The sequence below is a fragment of the Cyprinus carpio genome, chromosome B11, assembly GCF_018340385.1.
Source record: "Cyprinus carpio isolate SPL01 chromosome B11, ASM1834038v1, whole genome shotgun sequence".
NCBI lineage: Eukaryota > Metazoa > Chordata > Actinopteri > Cypriniformes > Cyprinidae > Cyprinus > Cyprinus carpio.
In genome coordinates this window covers 6142876-6164210 of record NC_056607.1, presented here as the reverse complement: position 1 = coordinate 6164210, position 21335 = coordinate 6142876, and the positions used below count along the sequence as shown (strand labels likewise).

Sequence of the window (21335 nt, the reverse complement as noted above, 5' to 3'; positions counted from 1 at the left end):
AGAAAGAGTTTTATTTTAAACTTGGACTCAAGTTCAAATAGGCTACAGTCAGCTTTACCTATAGTTTAAGACATGGTTTTGGGACATTCTAAAACGCTTAATGTGGATGTAGCTACTATAACAGTGACATTGGAGGCCCAATTCGGTAAGGCCTAATAAATACTATTAATGCTAATAAAAATTGTAATATTAATAACCTTATTAATAGCTATCAGTAAAGCAAATAGCCATAATACAACCTTTCTCCCCCAATTTAAAACCGTCAGGATATAGAAAGGATCCTTAAGGAAAGCTGGACAAAGACAGTAGGCTATATAGGCTAAAACCAAAATATGGTAAACAGTTTATTAATAAAATATAGCCTATTATGCACAGGAAAGCAGACAAGCCCAGAATAGCTAGAAACAAGCCAAAACCTAATGTAAAGCGAAACTGGGCTCACGTACAGCTCTCTTTCATCACAAATCCAAATGTTTCCATATTTGCAATGTATTTGAAGAAAAAATCATAATGAACAAAAATGTGGCGCACTGGAGTGGGCCGGGGCTCATTTGGAACTATTATTTTGTTGTAAAATACAATATGGACAGTATTGTGTTTAAATTTAGGCTTCTTTTAAAATTTAAAATGTACACTTAATATTGCCTTTTTTGTTGAACTGTTAGGCCTATATAAAATCAATTTCACATATGCAATATTCTGGATATTCAGGGAAAATTGCATTCTCGTATAGGTTCCAGAGCGAAATGAGAACGTAACAGTGTTTGCTTTATAACATTTCTAATAATCTTTTATATTATTGAATCTTCAAACTGAATTCAAAATCGCATTATGCCCTACTGTAGCCTAAGTGACGGTGTATTTTGTTTCAGCGATTTGATCGCGCTAGCGCCTCATGCGCATATATTCATTGCAAGTGCGGCCTGTTCATTATTAAAATAAAGAATCACCAATACAGATATAACGTTACACAATCAGTTTAAATAATCTGTATTATGTCTGTGCCGTATCGTGAGCCCCGGCCCACTCCAGTGCGGCACATTTTTGTTCATTATGATTTTTTCTTCAAATACATTGCGAATATGGAAACATTTGGATTTGTGATGAAAGAAAGCTGTAGGTGAGCCCAGTTTCGCTTTACATTAGGTTTTGGCTTGTTTCTAGCTATTCTGGGCTTGTCTGCTTTCCTGTGCATAATAGGCTATATTTTATTAATAAACTGTTTACCATATTTTGGTTTTAGCCTATATAGCCTACTGTCTTTGTCCAGCTTCCCTTAAGGATCCTTTCTATATCCTGACTGTTTTAAATGGAGGAGAAACGTTGTATTATGGCTATTTGCTTTACTGATAGCTATTAATAAGGTTATTAATATTACAATTTTCATTATCATTAATAGTATTTATTAGGCCTTACCGAATTGGGCCTCCAATGTCACTGTTATAGTAGCTACATCCACATTAAGTGTTTTAGAATGTCCCAAAACCATGTCTTAAACTATAGGCAAAGCTGACTGTAGCCTATTTGAACTTGAGTCCAAGTTTAAAATAAAACTCTTTCTTTCTATGAGGGATAGCCTACGCTTAAAGTGCAGTTTAGCAGGTTACGTTCATATTCTGAGCTATTCTGCTTGTCTGTTTACTTTAATAATATGGTGTGTAATCCGTGTACTGAATTTAGTCATCCAGTGTGTAACAAACGTTATAGTCACGGGAAGAATGAGGCGGGAACCGGCGAACATTCAAACAAAAACTTTAATAATAAAATATACCTAAAAGACCGCGACAGCCCCTACTCGTGGACGACTGTCGCACACAAACAGAACCAAAACACAAAATAAAGTCCGAGCCTGGTCCTCTATCGTCCAACACTGTCATCAGTCCCTCCTTCAGTTCTCCTTTGCGGGACTCGTTACCGGTGAATGGCGCAGGTGCTCCATCGGCCTCGCTCCGTTCCCACGGCTCTCACACAGTGTTTTACATTAAGCCTTTTAGTATGTCCCAAAACCGTGCCGTCATAAGCATGCACTGACTATTTCTCCAAGTTCAAAACAAAACTCTATGAACCGCTCCATTGTGAACTTATGGAGCTGTATAAACCACTACAAGCTGTAAAGTAAACAGGAAGTGTTTGTCCGAACTCAGCTGGTTTTGCGAGAGAACGCAAATAATTTTGCGAGAGAACGCAAATGTTTTGCGAGGGAACGCAAATAATTTTGCGAGAGAACGCAAATGTTTTGCGAGGGAACGCAAATAATTTTGCGATATAACGCAAAAGTTTTGCAAGAGAACGCAAATATCTTTGCGAGAGAACGCAAAAGTTTTGCGAGAGAACAAAAAAAAATAAAAAATATATTTTTTCCTCCCACCCCAAATTTTTTCACTCACTCTGATTTTTTTCCACCACAATGACCCTTTAGGGGCTCCGTATCAAGCAGCAGAACCCCCAGCCAAACATTTGGCTTGAAGCTAAGGCAGCTTTTCGCTACTGGTAAGTAAGCACCATCTTACATACATTTGTCTCTGTATATTGTTCACAGTAATAGTTTTAACATTTGTTCTCCAGGCACTTCAGCTCCCACAGCTGAAGGTGATGATGAGGATCTGGTATTTGCTGCTAAATACAGGTGTGGTATATAACACAAATGCAAATATTATAAGAATGTTTTGTGAAAACACGCTGAGAATTATCATTACACACTTAACGTATAGGTGTTATTCAGACTGAGAGAGGTAATAGCTTTTTCTGATTTTCATTTCAGCAAATGTATGCATACCCCTCATTTTTAAATATTTTTTTTGTTAACAATAGAGAATTATTTCACATTATGCCTCAAGCAGGATGCATTCTTTGAGTGCACTTCTTCAAAACCTTAAGGATGTCCAAAGGTGTCAGTGTATTATTTTTTTTAATTTATTTATTTTTTATTTTTTTTGCGTTTCCGAACTTACCTGTTGTTAAACTATCATCACCGGATAACTTTTTCACACGGCTTGCCCTACTCACTCACTCTTTAGCTTCCACTGAGCAGACAGGATGGTGGAGATTCATTGTTCTAATGATTAGAGGGACAGTTTTTCTTTACTGTACAGTATCTGTGTGCATGCTTCATGTCTGTGGGCATCATTAACTAATACTGAATTCATCACACCTCATTTTCCTTACTCCATTCAATCTGATCCTCAATAAAGTGTACACTGTGTTCTTTGCTTCTTAACACTAGTGCCATTTCCTTCACTAATTATTGACACTGCTTTGCAGGCTGTTTGTGGGCTGCATTTATGGCATATTACTATCAATTGCATCAGTCATCCTTACAGTATATAGTTTTTGTTACTGTTCACTCAGAGGCCTGTGCTGGTTCTTCTCCATCAGTGGAAACACCAGATCCTCCACATCATCAGCCACCATCTGAGGTTCCAAGTCACTGAAAAGATCATCTTCCACCTTTCCAGTGTGAGTGGATTTTTTGTATTTTACGAATAGCAAGATTAGCTACGTAAAATTAGCCTATGATTACCTCAGCTGTCAGAATTCAGTCAGCTGGATAGATCAGGTAATGTTAACTGTCAGTAATGTGTAAATACTATTAACTGTAAATAGTTCTATTGGTTGTTAACCCTCCTATTGTGTGCCATATATATTTATACTCAAAAAAGAGTTGTATGAGCCAATGAGGCACACATAAATAGCAAATAGAAGTTCAAAACATACGTTCACAAAAACTTAAGTTGATAAAAAGATCTATCACAACATGATATATGTAAGATAATATATGTATTATTATGGATTTATAATCTGCTATAATATGGCGGTCATTTTGGACCAGGAACACACAAAACTAGCTAAAATGAAATTAATACAACAGGAGGGTAAATGCTGTGTTGCCGGGCTACAATGGCAGTTAGTGTAACATGTTATGTATTGTTTCAGGCAACAACATGGCTTCAACTAAGTCACACTAAGGCATGAGAGATGCTGAATGGCTTGCGTGTCTGGAGAGTTTTGCCCGAGCAGGAGTTTGGCCATCTAGGCAGGGGAATAGACCTTGTCCCCGACAAAAAAGTTGGCATGAGTTGTATCAAAAGGTAAGTTATGCTGCTAGATTCATGGGCAAACTAATAAACTCATATGATAAAATATTGTGATTTTTTTATGTATTTACAATGTAAATACAATGTAATACTGATATAATTATGATGACTTATGGCTGTTTTGGGATCCAGTGTCATAGAAGGACACTTTATGTTCACAAATAGAAAAGAAAATGAGGGGGCAGACCACCCTTCTGAAGGAAGCTCAGAAATGTATTTGTGGATTTCACAAGGTCACTTATCCTTGTTCAAGTTGCATAAATAGATATATGTGTTTGCAACATCAATGTGTCAATTATCAACTATATCTAAGATCACATGGAGGGAAGGCTATATAACATTATGTGTCTGGTATATCTTTATGCATATATCACAGGTTCATCCACCAGTCACAGTGGATGCATCACAGAGCACCCCTGCCCAAAACACACCCTCTGTCAGTGTTGTGTCATGTACTGCATAGATGACAAAACTGACATTGTCAATGGTAATCAGACCGTACTATTGCAGGTATCACTGCAAACATTGAAACATCTCAACCTTTGCCTGTAGTGTAAAGGTTTTGTTATCACTGACTATGACAAATCTTTTCAGTTTGAAAAGTCAAGGTTTGGAGGCTCACATGTGGCAGCAGCAAAACCCAATTTGAGCACCCAAAGGAAAACCTCTCAGGTTAATATAAAAGACATGACATCATAACTTTATCACTACATCATTTTATTGCCTTAAAAAATGGCAATCCCCATAATAGATTAATCATAATGTTTGACTCCACAGACATTAGAGCACTCCAGTTCAGCCGCAGCTTCATGCCCACCCTCTGATCCTCATCCTCCTCCATCCCCCAAACCTCATCGGCCTGTCATCCAGCCCTCCTCTCCCTTCTTCATTTCTCCACCTCAGAGATCAAAACGCATCAAAGAAACAGCAACGCCATCCACTATTTCTGAGTTTGTTGTTGTGAGGAGCCAAATAAAATGTCATTCAAAATATAAACATGCCTTCATTATTTAACGCTCTGTTAGCTTTTATTTAAACCAGTTTTTTTGATAATATCAGCAGGTCTCATCTCAGCCAGAAGATCTCCCACTACTGTGGCCACAGACAATGCCACAGCAGGACCAGAAGTGGGTGTCAGAAGCACTTTTTAGGGTTGGTGCAAAGGGAAAGCTGGAGATGTGTGAAAACTTACATTTGTGGTATCACCCCCCACCACCAACACTTTTGTACCACCAAGGTCCAACACCTGATAGATTTTTTTCACAACGTCTCTTGCTCTGAATGCCATATAGGCTGTGGAAGGTGTGGCTCAGGGTAAACCCTGCCTGTGCCAGACATCAGCTGTGTGATGGTGGTCTGCACAGGAGGGTACGACAGGTGTTAGATATTGACAGATACTACAACCTGGTGACAGAGACCCTGATTTGCACCAGGTGTAGAAGTCATGCTGTGCTGCATCAGTTGGACCTGGCCCATTGATCTGAATTCAGGGTCATCCTCAAACGCAAGTAACTATTTTGCAGTCATGTTCACTCATGTGGTACCTTTTTTGGTAAATATTACCTACAGTAATTAGATACCTGATAACAAGATACTTGAATGAATACTTTTTTCCAAGGTATGCCTGTGACATTCAGGTTCTTTGGTTGCTGCATGAGAGGGGCATAGGAATGGCCCAGTGAGGATCATCAACCAGCTGAGGGATAACCACAATGAGGAGTGGTTGAAATGTGTGGTTCAGTACACATCAGAGTGTGTGGCCTTTTTTGATAATCCTGGCCTGCATCCACTGCACTTCCAATTTCCGCCACCACTTGCTCCAGTACCCAGCTACAAATGGCTCCTCACTGTGTACAGTCAGGACATCCTCAACAGGCTCAATCACATAAGGGCCAGCATAACATCCATGTATGGATCAATTTTATAAATGGATTCAACTAAGAAGGTCAGATGAGTTGCTTTAATGATTGTACCCTTATATATATATATATATATATATATATATATATATATATATATATATATATATATATATATATATATACATATATGTATGTATTGCTAGACCAAAAGAGCTTTACTGGCCCCCCCCCTGAAATTTGGCTGGCGAAGAGGCGTGTCTACGTGGTGGCCAGGGGTGGCACTGCCCCCCCCCCCGAAATTTGGCTGGCCATGAGCAAGTGCCCCCCACCCCATCTGCCACCCCCCACCCCCCACCCCCCACCCCCCACAGATATCTTGCGATAGACTTATTTTTAGTAAATTTCTAACTGCATCTGGCAGTGGCGGATCCTGGCATGTGTAGCTGCCTAGGGCCGCTTTCTTCTCCTCTTTACACTTAATTTTAGGCGGTTTCTATAGCGTGATATTTGACAGATATCGAGAGCGCATAATGTTACGTGATCCATGTAATGCGCGAGCACGAATCTTCACTCGCAGGTGGATTTCCTTCACCCACACAAAACTGGATGTGTGCTTTCCTACATTGTTCTTTTATGAATTGGCTCTGCTTTTGCTCAGAGATTACGTGTATGCTCAAATGTTCTTGCATCACTGAAGACTAGAAGCGTTTTTTTTACTAATTCATATGAGTAGGCTTATCTCATTAAATGGAAGCAAGCTGATTATAGTCAGCCTTCTTTAGTTATTTATTTTATTAATAGCCTACTTATTTTAGTTAGGTGCTTAACTTATAAATATGCATTTATTCAATTGTTTTATTAAGTGCATTTGTATTTTGTTGTTGTTTTGTATATAGTTTTTGCAATAAAAGCGTATTAACCAGGTTCCAAAAATAATCACTGAGGGTGCTTCTAAAATAAGTGAGGGTGCTCTAGTCTTAATGCCCATTTTCACATCCCGTCTATTGCTTTGGTCATCATTGTGTCAATCACTGCTACTTCGAGAGTGAATCCCACATAAATATGCAGATGTCATTCCCGAAACTTTGCAACGTGTGTGTGCCTGAAAAACAAAGTTCTACATTTTAAATAGATTATAGACTAGAAAGCTTGCAAAGAGTGCTCTTTACCACTAAAAAAGTTTTTAGTGGTAAAAAGCCACCCTCTTTTGAGCCAGTGCCCCAGACTGGCCACCCCATTTAAAATGCTCTAGACACGCCCCTGGTTGCATGTTGTATTATTAGCTATGCTTATTGTTTCTTTCAGATTACCAAGAATTTGGCGGGCCTGCGAAAGGCACAGCACAATGGCTTAGTAGCAATGAGATAGGTCAGGTGCTGATGAGTGTCCTGACTGCGAATGAAGGTGTTGGGTTAGACCTCATGGCTGCCAGGCTCATGGAGCGATACCAGAGAGCTGGTGTTGATCCTCCCACTGTCATTTATGTGGACTGTGACTGCTGCAAGAAAGTGGGAGAGATTAAACTGAAGAGGCGGTTCAGCGGCTGCCCCAATGTCATCATCTGCCTTGACACTTTCCAATTTATGTGAAGTTTGGCAGTAGTCTGCACCACTGATGTTGTGATTTTTGAGTGGGACGCAGGGGATCTCACTCTGCTGAGAAGGGCCAAGAGGGAGCAACTCACCCAACAGGGCTGGCCTGCAATGACAGAGGCAGAGCTGGACCGTCACAAAAGTAAAGATGAGCTGCTCCAAAACTGCAGGAGGAGAACACGATGAGAGGAAACCTCTATCCACCTCCTTGATATGCTCATCCGAGAACTCATGGGTGGCAAAGGGAAGGATGCCCTTGGTGTTCCTCTCCTTGACATTGTGAGAATGCAGCACATCTGGAATGTCCAGAGGTGGCACGTCACCTGTATTCAGGACCCTCCAAATGTGCTGCTCTACATGGAAACTGGAACCATAAACAAGGGTGGGGTGGTTCTAAAAACTTATCAGTGTACCAGAGGCTCCACATCCCTGGAATCATTTCACTGCCACCTAAGCAGATTTATTCCAGGTTTGTCATGACAGAATATACCACATCTTGAAAGTAATACCTGATTATTTAGATATTTGCAGATAACAAATAATATTTTCTCAAAACAATGTTTGACTTTCTATTTCTTTTACTAGGGAACAGCGCAAACGGCCTGAACTTCCAGATTTATCTCCTGGAAGGTATGTTATGCTGGAATCAGGACCAGGCTGCAGCTGCTGTTGCAGGTGGAGGTTCAGCTCACACTTACACAAGGGAGCTGGTTTACTCTGTCAGTGAGAACTACAATAAGTTGTGTGGCAGGAAATTGGTCCCTAGCTTCACTCCACCTGCAGTTTGCACAGGTAAAAATATTTTGATAAATGCAGTTCAAGATGTAGCAAGTTTTTGTTAAAATTTCAAGTGCTTCTGGACAATAATAATGTCATTTTGACATATAAGAGAAAATAATACTTATCAGAATTTTTGTACACTGAATTATGTGTTCTAAGTGTCAGGGCAGAAAATAAAATACATAGTAGAATATACAGTAATCCTGTCTTTTTATGATAACCTCTGAATTATGTATTTTTTGTTCATGCAGACGCTGACAACAAAAATATTTACTGCATTTCAGAATAAACCTTTCTGATTAATTTCCTTTAAAAACGTTTCCTGTTACAAATATTTCCACAGGGGAGCTCATTGGCATGCAGTAATTGTTGAGGCAGTATAGTCAGCCCCTGGAGGACATGTGCCCTACCTCTGATAGGACCTCTCAGTTGCTGGAGGAGATAGATGTGGAGGAGCAAGTGGAAAAGGATGAGGGTTCCATTAATTTCTTTGGAGAGGAAGCCACAGTGGCAAATCCTGTGGCGTCAGATGACTCAGTCCTTTCATGTCCACCAGTTCTACCAGCTACACTGCTGCTTAGTGTCCAGGCTCCTTCAGCTGCACCGCTGCTCAGTGTCCAGGCTCCTTCAGCTGTACCACTGTTCAGTGTACAGTTTCCACCAGTGCCCAGTGTCCAGGCTCCTTGAGTTGCACCGCTGCTCAGTGTCCAGGCTACACCGAAGCCCAGTGTCCAGGCTCTTTCAGCTGCACCTCTGCCTAGTGTCCATACTCCTTCAGCTGCACCTCTGCTCAGTGTCCAGACTCCTTCAATTACACCACTGCTCAGTGTCCAGGCTCCACCAGTGCTCAGTGTCCATACTCCTTTAGCTGCACCTCTGTTCAGTGTCCAGACTCCTTCAGCTGCACCGCTGCTCAGTGTCCAGGCACCACAAGTGCTCAGTGTCCAGACTCCTTCAATTACACCACTGCTCAGTGTCCAGGCTCCACCAGTGCCCAGTGTCCAGACTCCTTCAGCTGCATCTCTGCTCACTGTCCAGACTCCTTCAGCTGCACCACTGCTCAGTGTCCAGGCTCCTTCAGTTACACTGCTGCACAGTGTCCAGGCTCCTTCAGCTGCCCCACTGCTCAGTGTCCAGACTCCTTCCGCTGCACCACTCCTCAGTGTCCAGGCTCCTTCAGTTGCACCGCTGCTCAGTGTCCAGGCTCCACCAGTGCCCAGTGTCCATACTCCTTCAGCTGCATCTCTGCTCAGTGTCCAGACTCCTTCAGCTGCACCACTGCTCAGTGTCCAGGCTCCACCAGTGCCCAGTGTCCAGGCTCCTTCAGCTGCACTGCTACTCAATGTCCAGGCTCCACCAGTGCCCAGTGTCCAGACTCCTTCAGCTGCACCACTGCTCAGTGTTCAGACTCATTCAACTGCACCACTGCTTAGTGTGCAGGCTCCACTATTGCCCAGTGCCTAGGCTCTTTCAGCTGCACCGCTGCTCAGTGTCCAGGCTTCACCAGTGTCCAGTGTCCAGACTCCTTTAGCTTCACTAGTGCTCTAAGCAATGGTAAAATTTCCTTTTCTATACCAGTTGTCACTCATTCAGTCATTTGCCATTAAACAGCAAATCCCACAAACTCACTTAACAGCATGTAATTACCTGTTGATGAGCACTGCATTCCTGGAATGGACCGGGTGGATGCGTTGCCGGAGTGTCTGGTGGAGCTACATACACAGACAAGCCTCACTATTACCAACCAAGAAGTTGCAACCATTGTGGGTTTGTGGCAGAACCTGAACCAATTTGATAAAGACAGTGCTGCTCGTCATCAAGACAGGCTACTTACAGGATGTAGGTCCCCGAAAAAGAAAGCTGTCTTCACTCCTGGTGTCGATGGCACAGAAAGGTGTGTTTTTGGTTCTAGTGGCTCTCCAGCACAGTGGCCTAATTGCTGTTGCCTGGAAATGATTTTTATAAGGTTATGTATTATCCACCAAAGCCCCAAAATCAGTAGAGTGCCTGTCTAGATGGGATCTCATTCTTTATGATTACAGACGAATTCGGCAGCTAATCCTGAGCAATGGAATGGTGATGAGCGAAACAACCATTCAGCTAGTTGAGGTAAATCAGAGGACCCTTACAATGTGGCACAATGACAATTTAAAGGGTCAGGAGATCTCCATGCTGTTGCAGGGGCTGGACCTTCCAGAGGTACGTCCAGTGGCATTGGATGCTCTGCCTCCAGCATGAGTACAGCCTGTTGTGCCTCCACAATATAGCCACCAGTTGCATAACTACTAGATGCCACCAGACATAGCTGGACAGGCAAAGACAAAGTTTAGAAATATCAAACCCTCAGCTACCTGTACATCTGCCACAGCAACTTCACTTGAGCCATCAGCCTTAAGCCAGAGACACACCCCAGACAGCAAGCAGTTTCGGCCCAGATCAGGCCCATATCTGGCCGGCATGGATTTCACGCGGGCCAGATGTGGGCCGGATCTGGGCTGAAACTGCTTGCTGTCTGGGACTGCACAATTTTCGGCTGTCCCAGACGAAAGATTGGCATCATGAAACAATCATCGCGATTTCTGTGATCGTGGCTCCTAATCGGTGGTCCTATGTCCTACAGTGAGAGAGGTTCAAAGATGGCCATTGTCACAGTCTTGCAACCAAAAATAGCCTACAATAATTTTCTGGCAGTGTCAGAAATTCAGCATGATCATCGCACAATGTGTTTGCAGTTACGACTTATGTTTACTGAACAACCAATAAAAATGCGACATGGCGCTAAAACATAAAACTGCTTACCTCAAGCTCTTATTTCTTCAACTTTCACCGCTTCCACTTTTTTTCAGCACACATAAAAACTACAACTGTCAAAGTGTGATTCATTATGTTCTTTTTGTTTACCACTAGCGCATGCTAATGACGTTTTATTCTTCTATAGAAACGTGCATTGTAGCCTACGAGTCAATAGGTGTCATCATCATACAATCTACATGCATGTCGTAGCCAAGTTTATTAGATCCATGTCACACAGTGTGACCAGCGATGATCTTACAGGATTGCTAAAATCGTGCAGTGTGTAGAAGACTTCACCCTCAGCATTCAGCCATGTTCAGCCAGCTAAGGACACTTTATCCCAGGCCAACAGCACCACACCCATTGGTTCCTGACACACTCACTGCCCCTGTTGTGTCTCGGCTGTTTCTGGTGCCCTGCCCAGGCCTATTTTCCACCATTAACCCTGGAGCAATTTCTTCTGCTCCACCTGCAAATGACACAGCCACCCCAACCGAACGGTCGTACAATCGTTCTGTAGAAGCAAATACGTGCAGAAAGCGTGGCCAATTTCGTACACAAGAAAATGGCCATAGCCAGTACAAAGACTAAATATTTTGCCCAAATAAATAAACAATTACTAAGGAGCAGTAGTTACAGAATATGAGAAAATAACACACTTTTTTCTGTGTGATACATTTATTTTGCTCTCTTGGTTGGATTTGTTCTGTTCTTTATCTTCCAGACATGTTTAATGTTAAAGTATTATTGTCACGTGTATGTTCCCATTATGTTCCTGTTTGTCTTTATTTGGTTTGTTTCCTGTTCTCTTTATTAGTAGTCCCTGTTCCTTGTTATTAGTTATCCTCCCCACCTGTCTGCCCCTCATTATCTGCCCTATTTAGTCCTAGCCCATTCTGTTCTACCTTGTCTGGAATTGTTAATGTCAACCTTTCCTATGTGTGTTTTCCTGTTTCCTTGGATGTTATTAAAGACTGTATGTTTCAATTGGACTCTTTGTCTCCTCACTCCGTGCTCCTCACATTAGCAGACCGTGAAAATTATACTGTGCACTTTTTTTTATCTTGGATTATTATTATTATAGAAACCCGATTCCAAAAAAGTTGGGACACTGTACAAATTGTGAGTAAAAAATGAATGGAATAATTTACAAATCTCATAAACTAATATTTTATTCACAGCAGAATATAGATAACATCAGATGTTGAAAGTGAGGCATTTTGAAATGTCAAACCAAATATGGGCTCATTTTGGATTTCATGAGAGCTGAGTCAAGATGGGCAGAGGATCACCAATTCCCCCAATGCTTTGGCGAAAAATAGTGGAGCAATATCAGAAAGGAGTTTCTCAAAGAAAAATTGCAAAGAGTTTGAAGTTATCATCATCTACAGTACATAATATCATCCAAAGATTCAGAGAATCTGGAACAATCTCTGTGCATAAGGGTCAAGGCCGGAAAATCATACTGGATGCCCAGATCTTCGGGCCCTTAGACGGCACTGCATCACGTACAGGAATGCTACTGTAATGGAAATCACAACATGCACTCAGGAATACTTCCAGAAAACATTTTCAGTGAATACAATCCACCGTGCCATTCGCCATTGCCGGCTTAAACTCTATAGGTCAAAAAAGAAGCCATATCTAAACATGATCCAGAAGCGCAGGTGTTTTCTCTGGGCCAAGGCTCATTGAAAATGGACTGTGGCAAAGTGGAAAACTGTTCTGTGGTCAGACACTTCAAAATTTGAAGTTCTTTTTGGAAAACTGGGACGCCATGTCATCCGGACTAAAGAGGACAAGGACAACCCAAGTTGTTATCAGCGCTCAGTTCAGAAGCCTGCATCTCTGATGGTATGGGGCTGCATGAGTGTGTGTGGCATGGGCAGCTTACACATCTGGAAAGGCAGCATCAGTGCTGAAAGGTATATCCAAGTTCTAGAACAACATATGCTCCCATCCAGACGTCGTCTCTTTCAGGGAAGACCTTGCATTTTTCAACATGACAATGTCTGACCACATAGTGCATCAATTACAACATCATGGCTGCGTAGAAGAAGGATCTGGGTACTGAAATGGCCAGCCTGCAGTCCAGATCTTTCACCCATAGAAAACATTTGGCGCACCATAAAGACAAAGATGTGACAAAGACCTAAGACAGTTGAGCAACTAGAAGCCTGTATTAGACAAGAATGGGACAACATTCCTATTCCTAAACTTGAGCAACTTGTCTCCTCAGTCCCCAGACGTTTGCGGACTGTTATAAAAAGAAGAGGGGATGCCACACAGTGGTAAACATGGCCTTGTCACAACTTTTTTGAGATGTGTTGATGCCATGAAATTTAAAATCAACTCATTTTTCCCTTAAAATGATACATTTTCTAAGTTTAAACATTTTATATGTCATGTATGTTGTATTCTGAATAAAATATTGACATTTGAAACTTCCACATTGTTGCATTCAGTTTTTATTCACAATTTGTACAGTGTCCCAACTTTTTTGGAATCGGGTTTGTAGAAAGGTTTATGTGTAGAGGAAGCAATATTAAGTGAAATACAAAAATGTGTATATGTGAGTATGTACATGTATACATACGCTATAATGCATTGGGAAATATATAATAAATATTAAATAACAGTAAACTATTATATTATTATTATAGAAAGTTTTATGTGAAGAGGAAGCAGTATTAAAATACCAAAATGTGTATATTTTTATATATATTTTTATATCTTTTTTTGTACTTATATTTTATATAGACTATGTACATAAAATACTTATTTTTAAAAAGTACATTTTTCTTAATATGTATATAGTAAATAAATTTATTTCTCTAAGAAGACTGGTGTGTTGTATTTATTTGTTTTATTGCATGTAATGAAATTCAAGGTGTAGAGTTGTATTCAGTGTCATGTAGCTTTGCACGCTGAATGAAATAGTATATTACAATATAGTGTGAATGCAGTAATAAGGGTGTTATTTTGCCCATATTGCCATAGGAAATGATTACCTCACGGACAAATTACTATTTTAGTAATATGGATTAAAAAAATAAATTAAAAAAATCAAACTTAGAAACGAAACAATCATTAAAAATCATATACTACATTACTTTCAAAATCAAACTTAGAAACGAAACAATCGATAAAACAAATGCACGCATAACTTTATGTGACAGTGTGGATTCAAACCTGTGACCCGAATTCCTGAATTTCTCACTTTTCTCTTCCCCTTTCTCCCCCTTCTTCCCCTTCTTATATAGACAAGTCTTCCCTAGCTTTGGCAGAGTTGGGAGAGTGTTAGATTGAAGATCTAAAGGTCACCTGGTTCGATCCCGGGTTTCAGCAGGTGTCCCTAGTTGTTTCCTTTTGTTCGAGGAAGCCAGTGACCAAAATTCAGCAGGTTCCAACCCCTCTGTCTAGCTGCTTCCCCACAGCAACAGCACTATCTGCCTTCCAGATGGCCACCGATGAAGCAATGTTGGTTCCATGGTGTAATGGTTTGCACTCTGGACTTTGAATCCAGCGATCCGAGTTCAAATCTCAGTGGAATCTGCGTGCTTTCTCTGGGGATTCCGAATCTTCCACACTCTGCTTGCCTCTTTTGACCACAAAAAAGTGTTAACTACAGCTACTCACAAATAGGGTTGGGAATCGAAAATCGATTTCAATTACAGAATAGGATAATTAAGGTCAGGAATCGGATCCTTGTTGTCAAATTAAAATTTAGATTCTGCCTATCGATTTATTATGCTTTACTTTTTCTTCATCTGTGAGGACTGGACCTTGCTCGGTAATCTAAGCGCTCCAAAGTTTGGCTACATTTGCAATCAGAAGCCAAAAAAGCTAAGTATAATATCTGTGATAGCTAATAGGAAAAATTGCCGTTCTATTTTGCACACAAAAAGCTGTTAAAGAGTCCAGTTTTTATGTAGCCTGTTGATTTTTGTTCATGGTATTCAACTCCAATAAATGGTTTGCAAAAAAGAGACACAGGATAAATGTTTGATATCATGATTTAATCACATTGGAATCGAAAAGAATCAGAATCGATAAGGAGAATTGGAATTGGAATCAATAAAATTCAAATGATATCCAGCCCTACTCACAAATCAGGCAACCAACTGGACCTTATTTACACATGACACTGCTTCACTGATCTTGTACTGGTTACTCCACTGCACACCTCGGATCCCTTCCTCCTCACTCTTAACTTCAACATGGTTCCTCACACAACATATACCCCTCCACATCATCTTTCGACGTAACCTACACTCACTCTCACCCTCCAGGCTATCTGCTATGGTTTCATCTTCACTTCCTCCCCCTAAACAGTTAGCATCTCTTGATGTTAACAGTGCTACTGATACTTTCTGCTCCACTCTTACATCTTGATTAGATGTAATCAAACTGTTCTACTAATAAATGAATTTCTCATTATGTTGTGTACTCAATAACTTAAAGGTTTTGTGTTTTTATTGCTCCTTAGATCTGTGTCGGACTGGAATGTTGGCGAACAATAAGGCCTAATCATACGTAATTAACTAATTTGAACAATTACTTAATTTAAACTTTAGTAATTTTAACTGCTTTTATTAATTTAATTGTTTAAGATTACTGCGTGATAATTATTGATGAGCTAGCAATGTTAATGTATAAGTGCTAACCCTTAAGGCTACATGCATTTATTTTATCAAAAATCAATTTTAAAAAGTAATATTGTGAAATATTATTACAATGTGAAATAACTATTTTCTATATTAATAAAATTTAAACATTTAGCAGACGCTAGCATCATTACTGCAGTCCCCAGTGCATGATCCTTTAGAAATCATTCTAACATGTTGATTTAGTGCTGGATTTTTATTGGTACTCAGTTATTACATTTACATTTATGCATTTAGCAGACGCTTTTATCCAAAGCGACTTACAGTGCATTCAGACTAACATTTTTTACCTACTGTAACATGTGTTCCCTGGGAATCGAACCCACAACCTTTTGCGCTACTAACGCAATGCTCTACCACTGAGCCACAGTTATAGATAACGGTTCTTATTATTATCAGTTGTAAAAAAAAAAAAAAAAAGTTTTTGCTGCTTAATATTTCCTGGAAACATTTTTATGATTCTTTGATGAATAGAAAGTTTTTTTTTTTTTTTTTTTGCAACATTATAAATGTTTTTACTTTTTCAGTTTAATGCCTAACCTATATGCTGAATAATAATAATAAAAAAGTGTAATTTCTATTAAATAACACACACACACACATCAAACATTTGAATCGTTGCAGATCATGGTTTCGGAATATATTAAAGAGCATAACTGTTTTTCAATATAGATAATCAGAAATGTTTCTTGAGCAGCAAATCAATCAGCTTATGGAATGATTTCTGAAGGATCATGTGACACTGAGGACTGGAGTAATGATGCTGAAAATTCAGCTTTGATAACAGGAATAAATTACATTTTACAATATATTCGGAAAGAAAATAAATATTTTAACTGATAATAACTTTTAAAGTTGTAATTAAAATATAATGAATTTCTGTGACGGCAAAGCTGAATAAATAACTTTTCATTCATCAATAAATACTGAAAAAAGTAATACAGGTTCCCCAAAAATTAAGCAGCACAACTGTTTCCAACACTGAGCTTTAGTCAAAGCAATAAATAATATTTTTAAGTATATTAAAATAGAAAACCATTATTTTAATACTTCACAATATTACCTTGTAAATTTCTAGAATTATTTAAAAAAAAAAAACAAATAACTTAAATAAAAAAAAAATACAAAAAAAAATTACAAATAGTTATGTGTCCAAACTTTTGACCAGCCCAGTCCCCTTATTAAGCAGGCAAAATGCTGTAAGGTGCATCCTGAATGATAAACACAGAGAAGGGCACTGAAGGGAGGGAGACATATATTACATTATATTGTTTGGTATGGTTTTTTATTTTTAAAATCCTTGCCAAAAGATGCTTATATTTCTGTTAAGTGTATGCTCCATGTTAATTGAGTAAATTAATTGAGAAAATGTCCAACAACACTATATAACTATCTGTTTCAATACCAGGTTCCACTTGAGAGCCGGGACTGTCAAATAGCAAGGTGAATCCTTTTTTTTTTAAGTGCAGGTTTAGTTATTCAAGCTATTTGAATGCCACGATCTATAATTGAGTATTGATAATATTGAGTGCCTGATAATGTTACTAGTGCTGTTCAAAACAAACTGTTTGTTATAGGACCGATTGTGGCTTGCAGCTTTCTGGAGAAATACTCCTACAGATAACTTCACACTCAGCACCCTGAACAATATACCTGTTATGACAGTCATAGTCATCTAGCAATGCTATAGTCTGTGTCATTTGGGAACAAACTATTTTTCATCTCAAGTCAGTGATTAAAGTAAGTGTGTAATGGAAAATTACAGGAAAATCAAAAATGCTTACCATGTATAATATTTATAATGTGGAAAAGCATATAAAGTGCATGCATACTTATTAGGTCAATATTCTGATCATATTTTTTAGCACTTTTACCAATTCCAAACCACATCAGTCACTATTAATTTTGTTTACAATCATATATCTAATAATTATATAATTAACTGGAAGTGAAAATGCTCACTGTTGTTCCAGAAGGAAACACAATGCAGTAAGGGGTGAAAACTTTTGAACAGAATGAAGATGTGTATTTATCTCATTTTGCCTAAATATATTTTTTCATTTAGTACTGTCCTTCAGAAGCTCCAAAAGATACTTGCATATTTCCCAGAAGACAAAATAAGTTCCACTTACCCTGATCTTCAAATTCAAAAAGTTTTCATCCCCTCCTAATGCATTGTTTCCTTCTGGAGCATCAGTGAGTGTTTGAACCTTCTGTTATATTTGCATACTGTATGAGTCCCTCCATTGTCCTCAGTCTGAAAAGATGGCTCTCAAAATCATGAAGTCATTGTTGGAAAGAGTTCAAATGCTGACAAAACACAGAATTTGTGGGACCAGAAGTATTTTTCTGAAGAATATCAGCCAGTTTAACTGTTCAGGACAAACAAGGGACTAAAGCAAATAACACAGCTGTGGATCATTCAGCTAACAACACATTATTAACAATCAAGGGGATGTAAATTTTTGAACGGGGTCAATTTTATAAATTCAACTATTATTTTCTCTTGTGGACTATATTTTTTATGTGAAATATCTGATTCCAGTCAGCACTAAATATAAAAGAACATGCATTTTGTATGATCCCTCTTATTTTGGTAAAATAAGTAACATTTAGCAGAATCTTCAAGGTGTACAGCATGTAAACTTTTGACCTTGTGTGTGTGTGTATATACAGTATGTGTGTGTACATGTACAGTATGTACTGGTGCTGGTCATATAATTAGAATATCATCAAAAAGTTGATTTATTTCTCTAATTCCATTCAAAAAGTGAAACTTGTATATTATATTCATTCATTACACACATTGATGATTATAACTGACAACTAAGGAAAATCCCAAATTCAGTAACTCAGAAAATTAGAATATTGTGAAAAGGTTCAATATTGAAGACACCTGGTGCCACACTCTAATCAGCTAATTAACTCAAAACACCTGCAAAGGCCTTTAAATGGTCTCTCAGTCTAAGTTCTGTAGGTTACACAATCATGGGGAAGACTGCTGACTTGACCATTGACACCTTGCACAAGGAGGGCAAGACACAAAAGGTCATTGCAAAAGTGGCTGGCTGTTCACAGAGCTCTGTGTCCAAGCACATTAATAGAGAGGCGAAGGGAAGGAAAAGATGTGGTAGAAAAAAGTGTACAATAGGGATAACTGCACCCTGGAGAGGATTATGAAACAAAACCCATTCAAAAATGTGGGGGAGATTCACAAAGAGTGGACTGCAGCTGGAGTCAGTGCTTCAAGAACCACTATGCACAGACGAATGCAAGACATGGGTTTCAAATGAGGAGAGGCACACAATCCACGTTGCTTGAGGTCCAGTGTAAAGTTTCCACATCTGCTGGTGTTAGTCCACTGTGTTTTCTGAGGTCCAAGGTCAATGCAACCATATACCAGGAAGTTTTAGAGCACTTCATGCTTCCTGCTGCTGACCAACTTTATGGAGATGCAGATTTAATTTTCCAACAAGACTTGGCACCTGCACACAGTGCCAAAGCTACCAGTACCTGGTTTAAGGACCATGGTATCCCTATTCTATTGGCTTAATTGGCCTGACCTTAAAATCCATATGGGGTATTGGGAAGAGGAAGATGCGATATGCCAGACCCAAGAATGCAGAAGAGCTGAAGGCCACTATAAGAGCAACCTGGGCTCTTATAACACCTGAGCAGTGCCACAGACTGATCGACTCCATGCCACGCCGCATTGCTGCAGTAATTCAGGCTAAAGGAGCCCCGACTAAGTATTGAGTGCTGTACATGCTCATACTTTTTATGTTCATACTTTTCAGTTGGCCAAGATCTCTAAAAATCCTTTCTTTTTATTGGTCTTAAGTAATATTCTTATTTTCTGAGATACTGAATTTGGGATTTTCCTTAGTTGTCAGTTATAATCATAAAATTAAAAGAAATAAACATTTGAAATCTATCAGTCTGTGTGTAATGAATGAATATAATATACAAGTCTCACTTTTTGAATGGAATTAGTGAAATCAACTTTTTGATGATATTCTAATTATATGACCAGCACCTGTATGTATGTGCATATGTGTTATATGGCATTAACATTTTCGTCCACATTTTTTGAAAAGGAGGGAACTGTCATAAGTTGTGGAGTCAGATGGAGGGCTTGCATTTACCTCAAAAACGGTATTGCAGAGGACTCTATTACAACTACAGTAGAACCAACTCAAGCACACAATGGTGATGCACATTTATAAGAACTTTCCCTGTGATATAAAATTTCCCTGTGGTAACAATTCAGATTCTTCTCATTCTCATTGTGTAGCACTGGTTTAAATGATTAGTTGACTTCTGAATTAAAATTTCCTCATAATTTCCTCACCTCCATGTCATCCAAGATGTTCATGTATTTCTTTCTTCAGATGAAAATAAATTACGTTTTTTTTTTTTTTTTTTGAGGAAAACATTCCAGGGTTTTTCTGTATATAGTGGACTTCAGTGGGGTCTATTATTGTTTTAATAGAATGTTCAGTACAGTAATTTTCTATACATCTAAATCAGTACTTTTTGTTGTCTAAGAGCTTCGTATAACAACTTAAAAAAATATCAGTGGCAAAAGACAGTAGGATATTTAATTATGCATTATGTAAGAGGCTTGTAATCATTGCTTTAGTGGTATTATTAATTTCTGCTTAAATACAGACATATTCTGCTTATCTGATTTTTATTATCTGGGAAATGTACAAATACTGTGGAATATGGACATTACTCTTTTTATTTGTAACAAAGAAACAGGCATTTTCTGTAAAACTGTATTGAAATATGTATTGTGAAAAGCACTATACAAATAAACGAGTTGTATTTGAATTGTATGTATGAATGTATACAACTTGGAAAAAATCTGCTAAATGTAAATGTAATTTACTCATGAATTAGAGAAAGATTGTTCTCTTACAGAGCAGAGTAAGACTTTTTTTTCAGAACTTAAAATAAATGAACTGTAGTTGAAATCAAATCAGTACAAACCGTGCAGTCTGACTGCAGTACACAGTGAGTTCACTGGCTTCACACCAGCGATTCTGTTCCGTTTCGTGTCAGTCAACAACTCCTGCTGGAGGGTGATGAAAATGTTTCTGCCTCATTTCTTCAAGTCTGGTCATTCCCTCTTTCCCTGTTTGGTGTCGACGCTTAAACACTGCAACCAGTGTTTTCTGACTGGCTCTCAGACCTCTGCACAAAGGCTTATCTTCATTTTTCACAAAGGCATTTGGGGCCTACATTGTCTGAATGGAGACCACCCTGTAATGGCTATATTCTATCACATTTTCAAGAACCCAGTATAAGATTGTAATTGTCTTTATCTTTGTCATATGTTCCTTGATGTAAATTTTCTTGTTCTGTCAGATTTCAGGATCTTCCCCCACTGCAATGTCTTTCTTTTTATCAGTAAAGCAAGTTATTCTTCAAAACAATCCCTCCCTCTCTTCTTCTCATGCAGCTTTCCCTCATTTCTTGCTTACATTCCCAGTGCTCTCTCATAAAGCAAAAAACTCAGTTTTCTGTTAGACTTGACCACTA

The 21335-nt window shown here is 39.0% G+C and overlaps 1 non-coding gene across 1 annotated transcript; it reads left to right on the top strand.

Moving 5' to 3' along the window:
- Positions 1 to 14604: 14604 nt before the first annotated feature.
- trnaq-uug lies at positions 14605 to 14676 on the top strand. Its single transcript has one exon. It is a non-coding gene; the product is annotated as a tRNA-Gln (tRNA).
- The last annotated feature ends 6659 nt before the right edge of the window (positions 14677 to 21335 follow it).